We start from the raw sequence: 14,319 nt of genomic DNA, 5'->3' as shown, positions 1-14,319 counted from the left end.
AAATTAATAAATTATTAAAATATAACAATTTGAGTAAAAAAAGCAAAAACTACAAGTATCTTTTCAACTATTTTCATCCATATATACATGTTTTTATAAAAATAAATAATATAATAAATTTACAAAAATGCAATATAAATAATATGTTTATAATTCATGACTAGGTGGAATAGGCTTCGGCCCAATAAGAATCGAGACAATATATCAGGAATAGAATCCAAATTGAGAATAATAACAATTTTGTGGCAATATTATAATTACATGTTGATGGCACTCTTTTAATTACATAAAAACTTAATATCATATGCATAACTAAAAAAAGGCAATGATTGCTTTCAATGGCCCTTTTGTAATTAATAGAAAATTCAAGGAGATAAATAATGCCATTTTTGTAATTAGTAGAAAATTCAAGTAAATAAATAGTGGCACTTTTGTAATTAGCAAATGCTCATGAATATCACACATTGGTTTTTACACGAAAGTTAAAGAAAAATGGTGGTTTAATAAGGTGAGATTGGGTTTCACACTTTGTGTTGGTGCCATGGTAAGGTTATGGAGGTTGGTTAAGTCTTCAAAGGTCTGAAGAAGGCGATGGGAAAGAGAGGGGACGTGGGGAAGAGAGAAGAATAGAGGAGAGAGGGGAGAGTCCCTTTCTGAGAAACCCTAGGTCAAGATTATCTCATATCTTATCCCCCTTAGGGAAAAGTTGTTCTCCCTTTTTATAGATAGAAATCCAAGGCTATAAGGAGAAGGATTTAAAAGGAGACATTTTCTGTTAGGAAAGGGGATCTTTTCTTTATGTTGACTATTAAGGGAGCGTTATTGGGGTTTCACCATGTGTCCAGCGAGATCCTTCGAAGACAGTCTCTTTTCTCTTAAGGATTCTCATAATCCATGTATGCTACTTCCTTTCGTGACCATTTTAAACCGACGTGGCACGAGTGATGTCATTATTTACATTGCTCATTTTTACTAGGCCCACGGGATGTCCTGCCACGTGTGTAATTTAAAGAAGCACGTGTTTCCGATATTTATTCTCGATCTATAGTAATTTCGTACCTGTTCGAAGTTCATCACGGGTCTGCGCGTGTCTAAAGCTCATCGCAAGCTCACGCGTGTCTAAGATTCATTGCAGATCCGCGTAAGCCAAGCTCATCGTAACCTATTTCAGGTATGAGTTCATCGTAGATGTGCAATGAGTTATGAACTCATCACAAACGTACGATGGGTTATGAATTCATCGCAGGCATCTGTATAGTGTTGGTTTGACACCCTCTGTACTTTGATAGTCTTAGTGACTATTATGTACCTACACTTTGGTTTTTACACACGCATCTCCTATTGAATTTTACATGTTGGTTTTTATATTTAACATTAGGTTTTACACTTTGGTTTTTACACATGCATCTCCCATTGGGTTTTACATGTGGGTTTTTACGTTTAACATTGAGTTTTATGTGTTGGTTTTACATTTAAGTTTTCACACGCGTTGAGCATGTGAAGATGAATGGAGAAGAGCCCAAAGATTCCATTTTGTGAATTCTAAGGGCTCTTTCTATACACCATTTTCCTTGTTAGTATGTACTAGCAGAGGGGCCCCTACATTGCAGGGGCTTGCAGAAGCTAAATTATTGTATAGAAAAAATGAATTTGCAAAAGGTGAATTTTTTAATTAATAGTTTTTAGGAAAAAAGGATACCAAGATGAATTTTTTAATAAAATGAAACAATAAATAAATGAATAAAATTTTCAATTTTGAAGTCAATTTAATATAAATAAATCAATTTTGTTGTTAAATAAAGAATACTAATATTTTTTTTCTCAATTTCCTAGCTGGGCTTTGGGCTTTATATGGGGGTTGAGCTTGGGCTCAAGATCTAGGCCCGATGGTCTGGCCACCCAACCCTGGGGCGGAGACAGGGGGACCCCAAGGAGCCATGGCCCCCTATGGCCCAACAAATCCCCACTCTTCATATATATTTTCCCACTCCCCCACTCCCCACCCCAATGGTCCCCCCCCACCCCACCCCACCAATCCACTTAGATTTTAGCCCCCCTCATAAAAAAATTCCTAGCTCCGCCCTTGCCCAATGCAGACCTAACCTATTGATAGCCTTAAATTATTAGGCTTAAGGAGAAAGAGAAATAAATTTTTAGTAAAATAAATTATTAACTAATTGAATAATTTAGTAAATTAAATAAATAGAAATCCATGGATAATAATTTACTTAATTTTGTAAAATAAATAAATTATTTATTTATTGTAATAAAATAAATAAGTAACTATTCATTTATTATTGGGACATGACTGGTCCAAGTTATCTAGAACCAAACCTGACCCATTGACAACCCTAAATATTGGGTGCATGTGGAATTAAATAAATAAAAATTATGGATAATAATATATTTAATTTAATAAAATAAAATAATAAATAAATAATTAAAATTTTTATTTTTGAAGTCAATTTAATATAAATAAATCATTTATGTTGTTAAATAAAGAATACAATTTTTTTTTCTCAATTTTTTGGTCGAGCTTTAGGCTTTATATGGGGGTTGGGCTTGGGCTCAAGATCTAGGCCCGATGGTCAGGTTATGCTCAAACTTGGACTTGAATATGTTCAATTGATATAAAGGCAAGTGAATAAGTTTAATCCCAACCCTAGGGGTGGAGCCAAGGGGACGCAGGGAAGCCATGACCCCCCATTCCATGTACATTTTGGCCCCCCTCATAAATATTGGGCTCAAACCTACCTATTGATAGCCCTAAATATAGGATTGTCAATGAGTCGGGTCTAGGTCGAAACTAGTTAGAACCGAAACCGACCTAACATGAAATGTTAAGGACCTAGACTAGATAGGGTTTGTAATTTTTGGACCAGAACGGAATCGATCAATTCTCGAGACAATCGGGTCAGACCTGACAGACCCGATTATAATAAATAAAAAATAAATATTTATGTATAATATATATTAAATATTCTATATATATTATGTATAGTATATATATAATTTATTTATTTAATATATTATACATTATGTATAATATATATTAAATATTCTATATATATTATATGTATAGTATATATAATTTATTTATTTAATATGTTATACATTATATATATATATATATATATATATATATATATATATATATATATATATTCTAAATTGATAGTAATTGGGACCTTATATCAAGACTTAGAATCGACCCATTGGTTCTAGTTCCTAGAAATAGAACCCGCCCAATAGGTTCGGGTTCATCAGGTTCGTCGGTTTGAACCCATCCCATTGACAATCCTACCTAAATATTGGGTTCAAGGGGAGAGAATAATTTGTTAGTAAATTATTTCTAAATAAATAAATAATTTAGTAAAATAAATAAATAATAAATGTCTATTAAAATCTTTCTCTCAATGCCAAATATCCTTTATTTTATTGATTCATAAATAATTTATTTAATTTTATTAACTAAATAAATGCTTAAAAAATAATGATAGAATTAATTTAATAAAATAAATAAATAAATAAATTGATGAGGGCGGATTTGGCACTCCACTGACTTGGTGACACATGGCACTTTGGAACAACAACTAGGTGACACCCGGAACCACGTAGGCAATAACTTGCCTTAGCCAAGTTGATGGTGTCCCACCTGGCGGCCTGGCACAGGCGCTGACCTGGCTGCCTGGCCTAGGCGCGAACTGGCGGCCTGGCACAGGCACCAACTTGGCGACCTACGAGACGTGTTCGCCGACGAATTCGACGTGCATATCCTAACACTCCCACGATCCTTGGAAGTTGGCCCATGTGCTGAACGATCCGGAGGGTGGTCAACATGCATGGCGATTGCCTCAGGGAATCTCGGACCACTTAGACGACTTCTCGGAAATCTCGGATGCGGTGCGTGAAGCCCACGCGAAACAATGCCTATATTATAAAGGCACCAACCCCAATGGCATAGGGGGGGGCAAGTAAGCATATTCTAGCTCTCATACTTTGTGAATTTTAGCTCACAGTCTACTATGAGAGTACTGACTTAAGCATCGGAGTGACCTCACCGGGTTAGCCACCTCGGGTCCTCTAACATTGATTCCTTGCAGGTCTCTAAAGAACGACGAAGCTCAACAATCAATCCAGCTCGCCACTAGGCAGCTCAGTCCTCTGGTTAGCTCGGCACCTAATAGGCAGTTCGACACTCTGGTCAGCTCGTCACCTAACCTGCCTAGCTCGGCCCAGTCAGCTTGTCACTTAACCTGCCTAGCTCGGCACAATCAGTTCGGTACCTAACCTGCCCAGCTCGGTCCAGTTAACTCGACACCTAATCTGCCCCCAGCTCGGCCTGGTCAGCTTGGCATCCAGGTCCTCATCCAGCAGAAGTTCACTTCGGCCTCTGAGTCATCGGCCACTTGGAAGCAAACCAAATGATGAGGTACTTGGCACAAAAAATTGATACTTCATCAACAATTGATTCATGATAAATGTCTATTAAAATCTTTCTCTAAATGTCAAATCTATTTTATTTTATTGATTTATGAATAATTTTATTTAATTTTATTAAATAAATAAATTCTTAGATAAAAAAAAATAAATAATTTAGTAAAATAAATAAATGTCTATTAAAATCTTTCTCTCAATGCCAAATTTCCTTTATTTTACTGATTTATAAATAATTTGTTTACTTGTATTAACTAAATAAAGGCTTAGATAATAATAAATTAAATAAATAATTTAATAAAATAAATAAATAATTGTCTACTAAAATATTTCTCTCAATGTCAAATCTCTTTTATTCTATTGATTTAAAATAATTTATTTAATTTTATTAAATAAATAAATGCTTAGATAATAATAATAAAATAAATAAATGAATAAATAAAAGTTGAGATAAAGAATAGGAGGAGATAGAAGAGGGATGACATTTTATTTTATAGGATGACATAATCGTAAATAATTATATATGGCATTGCTATAATTTTCGAATATCATAGAGGCATTGTTATAAAGAGAGTAAATTTGTCTTATATGTGGCATTCTTGTAATTTTTAAGTGCCTTAGAGTTAATTAAATTGGAAGGTTTGTCTTATATGTAATAGTCTTATAATTTTCAAATACCATAGAAGCAATTACAAGTTGGGAGGTTTGTCATATATGTGGTAGTCGTGTAATTTTGGAATAACATAAGGGCGATTACAAGTCAATCACATAAGGGGGTTTGTCTTTATGTGACATTCTTGTAATTTCTAAGGAAAAAAGGCAAGAGTTACTATTAGATTCCATTTTTTGAATCCTTAGGCTTTTTTTCATACACATTTCAGCTTAATATATTTATATAGATATATGATGTGCTTACCTTGCTTGTTTTTCGAAAAGTTATATTTACTAAGTAAATTCATTTACTTGGGTAGGTATTTTCAAGAAAATACTTATCCAGATAAGTGTATTTGTTCATATTCTTTCATTTCCCATGTAAATAAGACAATGATCATCTTAATCATAAAAAGCCATTATTAAAAGAGACAATTTTGTCCCATCCAAAGTGTTGGCAACTTTCCCCCATGTGGGAAAGTTACTTATCCACCTAAGAGATGGATATCACTCCCCGGAGTAAGTGATACTCGGGAAGATAATTTTTTCATAGACTCCATATAAATATGAAAAAAGATCATGGGTATCTTGGTCAATGGGAATCAAAATCCCATTGACCAACTTTCCCTCTCTCAAAATCCATAAAACGAACGGGCCCAAATAGGATCTATGTCAATGAACCATTTAGAACCATTAATAGCTCACTTCAAATGCTTTTATAATACCAATTTATGTTCAAAATGTTGGGATCATCTTTTTCATCTAAAACCATGAACATAACAACTGAATTAGTTGTTTTGTCACCCAAATTTTTGAAAATTCCAACTGAAATACTTCTCTAATTAACTAAGAAGATAAAAGTGGTTTTAAGTACAAGAACATAAGAAAGAGGGCTGGATAACCATCTATTTTGTCAACAAACTCTTGAAGCCTTCTTAATCTTCTACCATTTTCATATCTTCCGGCCTTTTTGTCCACCAAAACCTAGGGGTGCAACTTGGGCGGGCCAACCCAAAATTTTACATGGGCTAGGCTTGGATTTTCAGTCCTTGGGCCTAAGAAGTCGGGCTTTCTTATTTTTTGGCTCAAGCCCGTGCCTAACCCTTAGGTAGCTCGAACTTGGCCCAAGCACGGCCCAAATATACAGATTGTATATGTAAATTTTGCATAAACACACACACACACACACACACACACACACACACATATATATATATATGTATATATATATATATATATATTTTAGAGTGGGTTCATTAACCAACCTAAGCCTAGCTTGGGCCCAAGCCCAACTTGAGTGCATCAAATCACAGTGTGGGCTAGGCTCGGGTTGGGAAGATCGGGCTTAACCTTGGACTTGGTCTGGGCTCAGGCCTTAAGCACAAATTTTAGGGTCGGCCTCGAGTTGACCATAAACACAACCCAACCCGCCTGACTTGCACCCCTACCAGAACCCAACCAAGCTTCCTTGATTCTCATCCCCGAGTCAAACTCCTTATCTTAGTGAACACGCCAAAAATATCACGATAGTTTTGAAATTTTGGCTTAGTTTGGAAGGAGTACAAATTCAAGTATGTAGAGTGCAAAACCTTGTATTTTGTATGTAATTACAGTGTACATGTTTGCATTTGTACTCCTTACAAACTGAGCTTTTTTTTAAACACACATGTGTGCATGTCTAATGCACATGCCAATGGTAGACAAACCAAGTATATAATATACCAATAGTGGTGTTTCAAACATTTGGGGATCTTTTAGACATGTGTTTCTGTCTAATTAGTCTAAGTTGAGTACATTTGGACTTCCACAACACAACTTTAATCTTGTGAACTCTGGTATGGCATTTGGGTATCAACGGCCAAATCAGGTATAGTGCTTGCAACGTTGAAGAAAAGAAGGATGAAAGAGAGGAGAGAGAAAAAAAAGAAAGAAAACGACATGTTTTGAAAATTTAATGAATAGTTTTCCAATTTAACTTTTGAAAGGTAAGGTTTGGTTGAATGCGATGGCTGTTCAATAGGCTGTGGGACCAATAATAAGGTAGTAAAATACATGGGCCCGTACTTTTTACCATGGGACCTGCGAATTTATTACTGACATGAAACCTCATCGTTGGTTTTACAGTAAGCTGAACAACCATCGTGTTCAGCTAATCCAAATTCTCAACAAGGCATGTTTAAGTTGGTTTTGAAAGTTTAGGGTATGCACCATGGTTTTTAAAACCGACCCGGTGACCAAACTGGTCAGGGGTCCGGTTACCAAGTTGAATGGCAACCCGAATGGTCGACCCGTTCTGACAAAAAAAATAAAAAAAATTTAAGAAAATTAAAAAAATTGAAAATGGTCAAAACCATTCAAATGGTTCGAATGGTTAACCGGCCGGTTCAGCGGTTTGCTGACCAAAATCAACGGTTTTGGGGAAAAACGTGACCGGTTCCCGATTTTTCCGGTCTGACCGTTCGGTCTGGTCCAGTTTTGAAAACCATGGTATGCATAAATAGTTTTTTATAAGTAAATAACTCTAAAAAGTTATAAATTTAACTCATAAAGAATTAAATGTTAGCAAGTGAGTATCTATTTGAAGAATTCAACACATTATTGAATATTTGTGACGCTTTAAATTAAGGTTCATTTTTGGGTGAATAAGAGGGGGTCACAAAATGACCAATTTTCTTTTCTTTTTCTTTTTTGTAAGTCGTGGGTCCTATGGTAAAGTTATTTTCTTTGAATAAGTAAGTGATACTCATCTCCTAGGTGAATAAGTAATTTTTTACCTAGGAAAAGTTGACAAAACATAAGAAACAAGTTTGCCCATTCTAATAATGACTTTTTATGGATAAAAAAATTTATTGTATAATTTATTTGGGAATGAAAAGAACATGTGTAAGTGTTAAGTGTTTTCTAAGAAACATTTATGTGGGCAAATGGCCCCTTGAAAAACAAAAAGGGCCTAACATTTCTATCAATTATATTAAAGATATTCCATGATCTGTTTATTTTTTATTGGTCCATGTTTCACAATGTATAATTTCTATTATGACTTCAAAAGCGTCGGATGTGCACTACAGTTCATGCACAGTATTTGTTGTATTTGAACACATGAATCTTTAATTTTATAAAAGGAAGAAAAGCAAATTAAATATTTTATTTTAATTATCAACCGTCTGTATGCAAATACTTAGATTTTGATGTAACTTATGCTTTTGATGTAAAGGTGAATTTTGGGCTGATAACACGGATTTGTATTCGTGAATAGTCAATTGTGCAGAAGAAATGCCAAAGGTTAGTATTTATGTTTACATCCATTTTACCCTTCCCAATTCCATAGAAAAAAGCACCTTAGATAGCTGAGACCAACATTGGGTAAGGCATTGTTATGTTCGTGATACAAATGAACTGAATACAAATTCTGATTTACTTTTGTTCTAGGCATTGTTATGTTTGTTTGGAAGGAGTGACAATGGCAGTAAAATTATGTGATCCCCATTTTTTATAAGGCTGTGTTTGGTTTGAAGGAAAAAGTAGAGAAAGAAAAGAAAATGTAAGAAAATCTTTACAAATTTTATATAGAGAGATTGAAAGTGGGGGCTTAGGAGGAAGGTTGTTTGACTAACAAAATGGAAAAAAATTGAAGTAAGAGGAAAGTGATGCAATTTTTTGCATTATCATTTGAGAAAGCAGACAATGTGGTCCCATACTTGGACGGAAAATTTTTTTTATGGGCATTAGGAAAAGAGTACACAAGACAGGGGGAGAGATGGGGTACACGCCCCCAACAATCACAAAAACAAATATAATTAAAGAGCCAAGGATTCCTAGAAACATCCAGGAAGTAAGAATCATGCCCAGCATTAACCAACCAGTCAACAGCTTAATTAGTCTCCTTAATGACATAATATATGCGGAATCATTTCTTCATAACTATCGATAACTTCGACGTAAGGCGTTCTATAATTAACTTCGAGAGCCATTTTGTGGGCTTCAAGAGCTGTCAATGACACATCCATGTTTTACTTTAGCAATGCCTAATGGTTTTACTTTAATTTCGAGGATTTTACCTGCCCCATTCCCAGCAATACAGCTAATGGTACAATTTCTCTTCTATTTTCCTGTATCAAAGTTGATTTTAATCGAGGGTTGGCCCATTTGGTTTGCGAGAATAGGGGCCTAGAATCAGGATGGGAATAACCCATTTCGGTTTCAATTGTTTGATTGGGCAGAATTGAAATTCCATTCTCATTCCTGGTAGAATGACAATGACATTCCCTAAACTATTCTGATTCAGATTTCAAAAGATTTAAATTCCGATTGCAATTCCAACCACAAATCAAACCGACCCTAAATTCTCATTAGGAACTTTCCTCGTACACAATTTTCCAATGGGAGTTCTGTTGCTGCAAAAGATGCTGCTGCAACTAAAATGGTGGAAGCTTGTTATAAAGGAAAGACTGTTTCTAGCTAAGTAAACCCTGAAGTTTTGCAGAATGCCCATCAGAAGTTGCCTTCTTTCTAGAATATATCATGTGCATTACAGGCTGTTTGGATGTTTCTTTTTGCTATGTTGGTTATATTGCTATTGAGGAGGCCCACTGACTGCCTTCATGGATGTGTTGGGCTTTCCCATCCCCTAGATAAATGATGCTGATCCAATGGGTGGTGTTTTTGGGTCTTTGACCCCTTGTTTTATTTACTGTGCAAATGAAATAGAATCAAGTTCAAACAATGGTTTTTAAAATTGAACCGATCAGGGGCCCGGTTATCAGGGCGAACGGTCCAACCGTTTGAACTGAATGATCGGCCTGTTTTGACAAAAAATTAAAAAAAAATTAAAAATAAAAAACAGTTCGAACGGTTAACTACCCGGGTCAACAGTTTATTGACCAAAATCAACAGTTTTTAAAGAAAATCCGGTTTTGAGGAAAACCGAAACCGGTCACCTGATCAATTCCCAATTTTTTTGGTCCAATTCGATTTTGAAAACCATAATTCAAAGTATTGATACTCTCAATATGGGCATATGGGCAAATGGGCAAATGGAATTGAATCAAAATATAAAATTTTGCATATGTAAAGTTTCAAACAATCATTTTTTTTTCAATTTTTTGTCTGGTATTTTGTTGGTGCAAATGTCACATCATATAATAAATGTGCAAACTTTGTATCGATTTTTTGGAATGTGTCAATCGCTGGACGAATGAATGCAAATGAGACAATTTTGCTTCAATTTTTGGGATACGAAATTTGTAATACCAATAAATTAACGAATGTCAATTTTTTGGATGTAGAATTCACTGGACCAATGATTAATAATGAGTGTAAACGAGACAACAAAAAATAGTAAATTTTGCTTCAAATTTTGGGATACAAAACTTGTAATACCAACAAATGCAAATTTCATGCCAAATAAACCTGCTAATTAATCGTTACAAATCACAAGCACAACAAAGTACAAAATGTCACTCTCAGCTTCATAAATAAATGGTTGGTGGATTCTGGTTGTAGTTGTTTTTGCTTTTCTTTTTATCCTGCTTTTCGTCTTCTGGGGGAATTTGATTTGGGGAAGATCAGATTGGCGCCCCACATGCACATGTGAACATATATTGAGAACATCTCCCGTGTTTACGCGGATGGATGGGCTGTGAGTCACACTCTGTAGGGTGCTGATGCAAATTCGATCGATTTGGAAACCCCTTTTCCGTCATATTTCACCAAACGCGTTCTTAAAATCTTAAAGACAAAAATCGACACCATTAAATGGAAGGAAGGTAGAAGGGAATGGCAGAACCAGATTTGATAATCTTATTATCACCTTAGAAATAAAAATAGATAAATAAATAATAAAAAAGAGGTTTTTATCGTTCATTCTACCTCAGAATTCATAATTCAAACCTATAATTTAGGTCAATATCGAGGGAAAAAATGTTAAATTCACGTGGGATGGTGTTTATAAGGGAGATAGGCATAAATATATTTAAAAAAATAATTTTCCAATTCTAATGGTGGACTGAACACTAAAAATCCCTAAAAGAATTGATATTTGATCCAGCTGTTTGGATCAGAGGAAGCTTCCAAGGTTCCAAGGCCGGAGCCGTCTGTATCAGACATATGTTCACCTGATTTTGCCACCAGTAACCCGTAACCACCAGTCTTCCATGGTTGGCGTTCTTCGACTGTGCAGCTGTTGTTCTGGTGGACTCAAGGCTCACTCAGAGATCAGACATCAGAAATGGCTATTTATTGTACTGTACCATCTGGCTACAGAGACGGAGAGCTTTCACATTTGAAGTTGCCAGCTTGCAATCTTGGCTTAGGTTTTTATCAAATAATAAATAAGTCTTTGTTGGTTAGGTTTTAGTTAAACATTTAATTTGATCCATTGATTTGAACCCATAAATTATTTTTTCGTTAAGCAATCCTTTCAATTCATCATCTCCATTTCTTTTCCTCTCTTTTTAGACCTCAACTGAAACCAATCAAATCAAACCCAACAAAGGCTTGAGTTGATTTTGTTAAGAATACAGTAAATTCGGCCAGGAAACCAGCTTATGAGATTAAAAGCAAATTGACCAAAAAATAGAGGGGATCAATGCACTGTCAAGCTATTTTTCTAGTTCTACTTAGATAATGAGTTTGGCTTCGATCAGTGCAAGTCCATGCTCACACCGTTTAAATAGCCTCTTGCAGTCTTGCATTGGGAATATCTCCCCATGAAATAAAACATGTAAGTATGGAGATATTCCCAATGCAAGGCTGTAAAGGCTGTTGGAACGGATGTGCACTGACTGAAGCCGGCTAGGAGGGTGGTTTCAGTCCTCACAAAAATTGTGTTTACACCACTCTCATAGACCTTTTCAGCCATGCATTGGAAATATCTCTATACTTGTATTTTTTTTATTTATGGAGTGATGTTTTCAATGCGTGGTTGAAAAGGGTTGTATCAACCACGGTCTTTAAAATCGGGTCGGATGGTCGGACCGGAAAAATTGAGAACCGGTCACTTGATCGGTTCTGTTTTACCCCAAAACTGTCATTTTGGCCAAAAATCATTAATTTGGTCAGCAAACCGTTGACCCAAGCGGTTGAACCATACAATGGTTTTTGACTGTTTTTTTATTATTTTTTTGTTAGAATGGGCCATCCATTTGATTCGAATGATTGGACCATTTAACCCGAGAACCAAACCCCTGAATGATTTGTTATTCGATTCGGTTTTAAAAATCCTAGTATCAGCAGTGTGAGCATAATTTTATAAACACCAAATCTGATTTTACATAAAAAACCATAAACTCAGTCAGTTAGAATAAATAATTTGTTACACATTGAAAGGTTAAATGAGATTGAAGTATACCAAAAATGGTATGAATAAAATCGAAAAATGGTAGAATAAATAATTTGTTCTGGGTAAGGCATAGATGATGGATTAATCTGTTTTCTGGGTTTAGATTATGACAAGCTGAAAGCACATCCATACATCCATGCATAATAATCTAATTATGTGATTTCAGAATCAATGTTATCAGCTATCTTAATCCATGAGTTGTCTTTCTATTGAAAAGAAATGTCACTACTTCTCACTTTTGTTTTGTTCGGTTTCATTCGCTAATCACTAATCGGTCCATTTAATATTATTGTATAAAAGATAGACGGCTGTTCATGATTTACAACTAATGTGATGAAAAGTCAGAAATCCTTCGTCATCCGCATGTGATGCGTAGAAATTGATTAATCCCTACCGGTTAAGTAGGTGTTTGACATGGATGCTGGGAACATCGGATTGTTTTTTGAGAAAACAATGTTAGGCACGAGTATCGTTTTCTAAATCGGTGTTATCATAAAGGTGTTTTTTAAGAAAATAATACTGGTTTTATTTGGTATCAGTGCTAGTAATAATATTTTCAATCATGATTTTTAAAACCGACCTAGTGATTGAACCGGTCAGAGGTCCGGTTATCGGGTCAAATGGTTCGATCATTCGAATCGAATGCTCGGCCCGTTCCTGGTTTTTCTAGTCCGATTGTCCGATCCAGTCCGGTTTTGAAAACCATGTTTTCAACATTGATCTATATTATCCAATGTCTAAAATGATGCCACATTGATGCTATGTCATTGCATCGATGGCAACAATGCACTGTTTTATCAAAAAACATTGAATTTGACGTTGCTCTAGACCACACTTTACAGGTTTCTAAGGTGTGGTTTGGAGCTACATTTTTTCTTAAAAAATGGTACCAAACAAGAGGGCATTGTTTGAAGTACTACTTTCTCTGATGTGATGCCTATGTGGTGCTACCGTTTTCTCAGTAAAAAGCATCGATGCCAAACATTGCCTAAGTATATGTTTGGCATCGATGCTGCAGATACAACACGTTCACATATCTGCTGATGTATGGGTTGGAAGCACCGTTTTCTAAACAGTGTCTTTTTTTTTCTGTTTGGAAACGTTGCTGCCAGGTAGGACGTTTCCTGAAGCAACAACAACACTTTCTGTTTGGTACCTGTGCAGCTGTGCTACATGTTTGTTTTCAGCATTGATACCTATTATAGGAAGTCCATGCCACTGCCACATCACGTCCTCATTGACAACAACGAGCTGTAATCTGAAAAAAACGCTAAATTCGACATTGTTCTAAACCAAGCCTTCTTGATTTTCAAAATATGACTTAAAACACTATTTTTTATAAAAAATAGTTCCAAATAGGCATTTCCTAAAACACCATTTTTTCCTATATAACGTTGATGTATCCCCATTTTCTGGAACAACGGCATCGATGCGAAATGGACGCTAAATCAACATTATCACAGTTAACAAATTCCGGGCTTTGCAGGACGTTCCTTTCCATTCAAATTTATATTAATCTTTCTGTTTTGTCAATTGTCATAATCAATGCCACCAAATTCAAAGTTCTTCCGGTATCTTACTTTCCGGCATTGTAGGTATTCCCATGACATGATTATAAAACTCAGACCGGTCATTGATCCGGATTTCCTACCAGGTACCGGACTGACTCGTTTGGTTTTAGTTATTCAAACTTTGGTGCCAATTAATGAAAGCTAGGAACCTTCGTGGAATTTGAGACTTCAAGTTTGGGGGGTTGGGTTGGGTTCAATGTTTTGCTCGCTGCTGGTGCTGGGTCATCATCAGATCAGGCGCCTTTCAAGGAGAGAATGGCGATTGACTCCCGTCATAGTTCGAGTAGGTCCACCAAATCTCTCTTCATGTACATTTTAGTC

The sequence above is a fragment of the Nelumbo nucifera genome, chromosome 1 (assembly GCF_055504915.1).
Source record: "Nelumbo nucifera cultivar China Antique chromosome 1, China Antique-T2T, whole genome shotgun sequence".
In the NCBI taxonomy this organism is placed as follows: Eukaryota; Viridiplantae; Streptophyta; class Magnoliopsida; order Proteales; family Nelumbonaceae; genus Nelumbo; species Nelumbo nucifera.
This window is presented reverse-complemented; position numbering follows the sequence as displayed.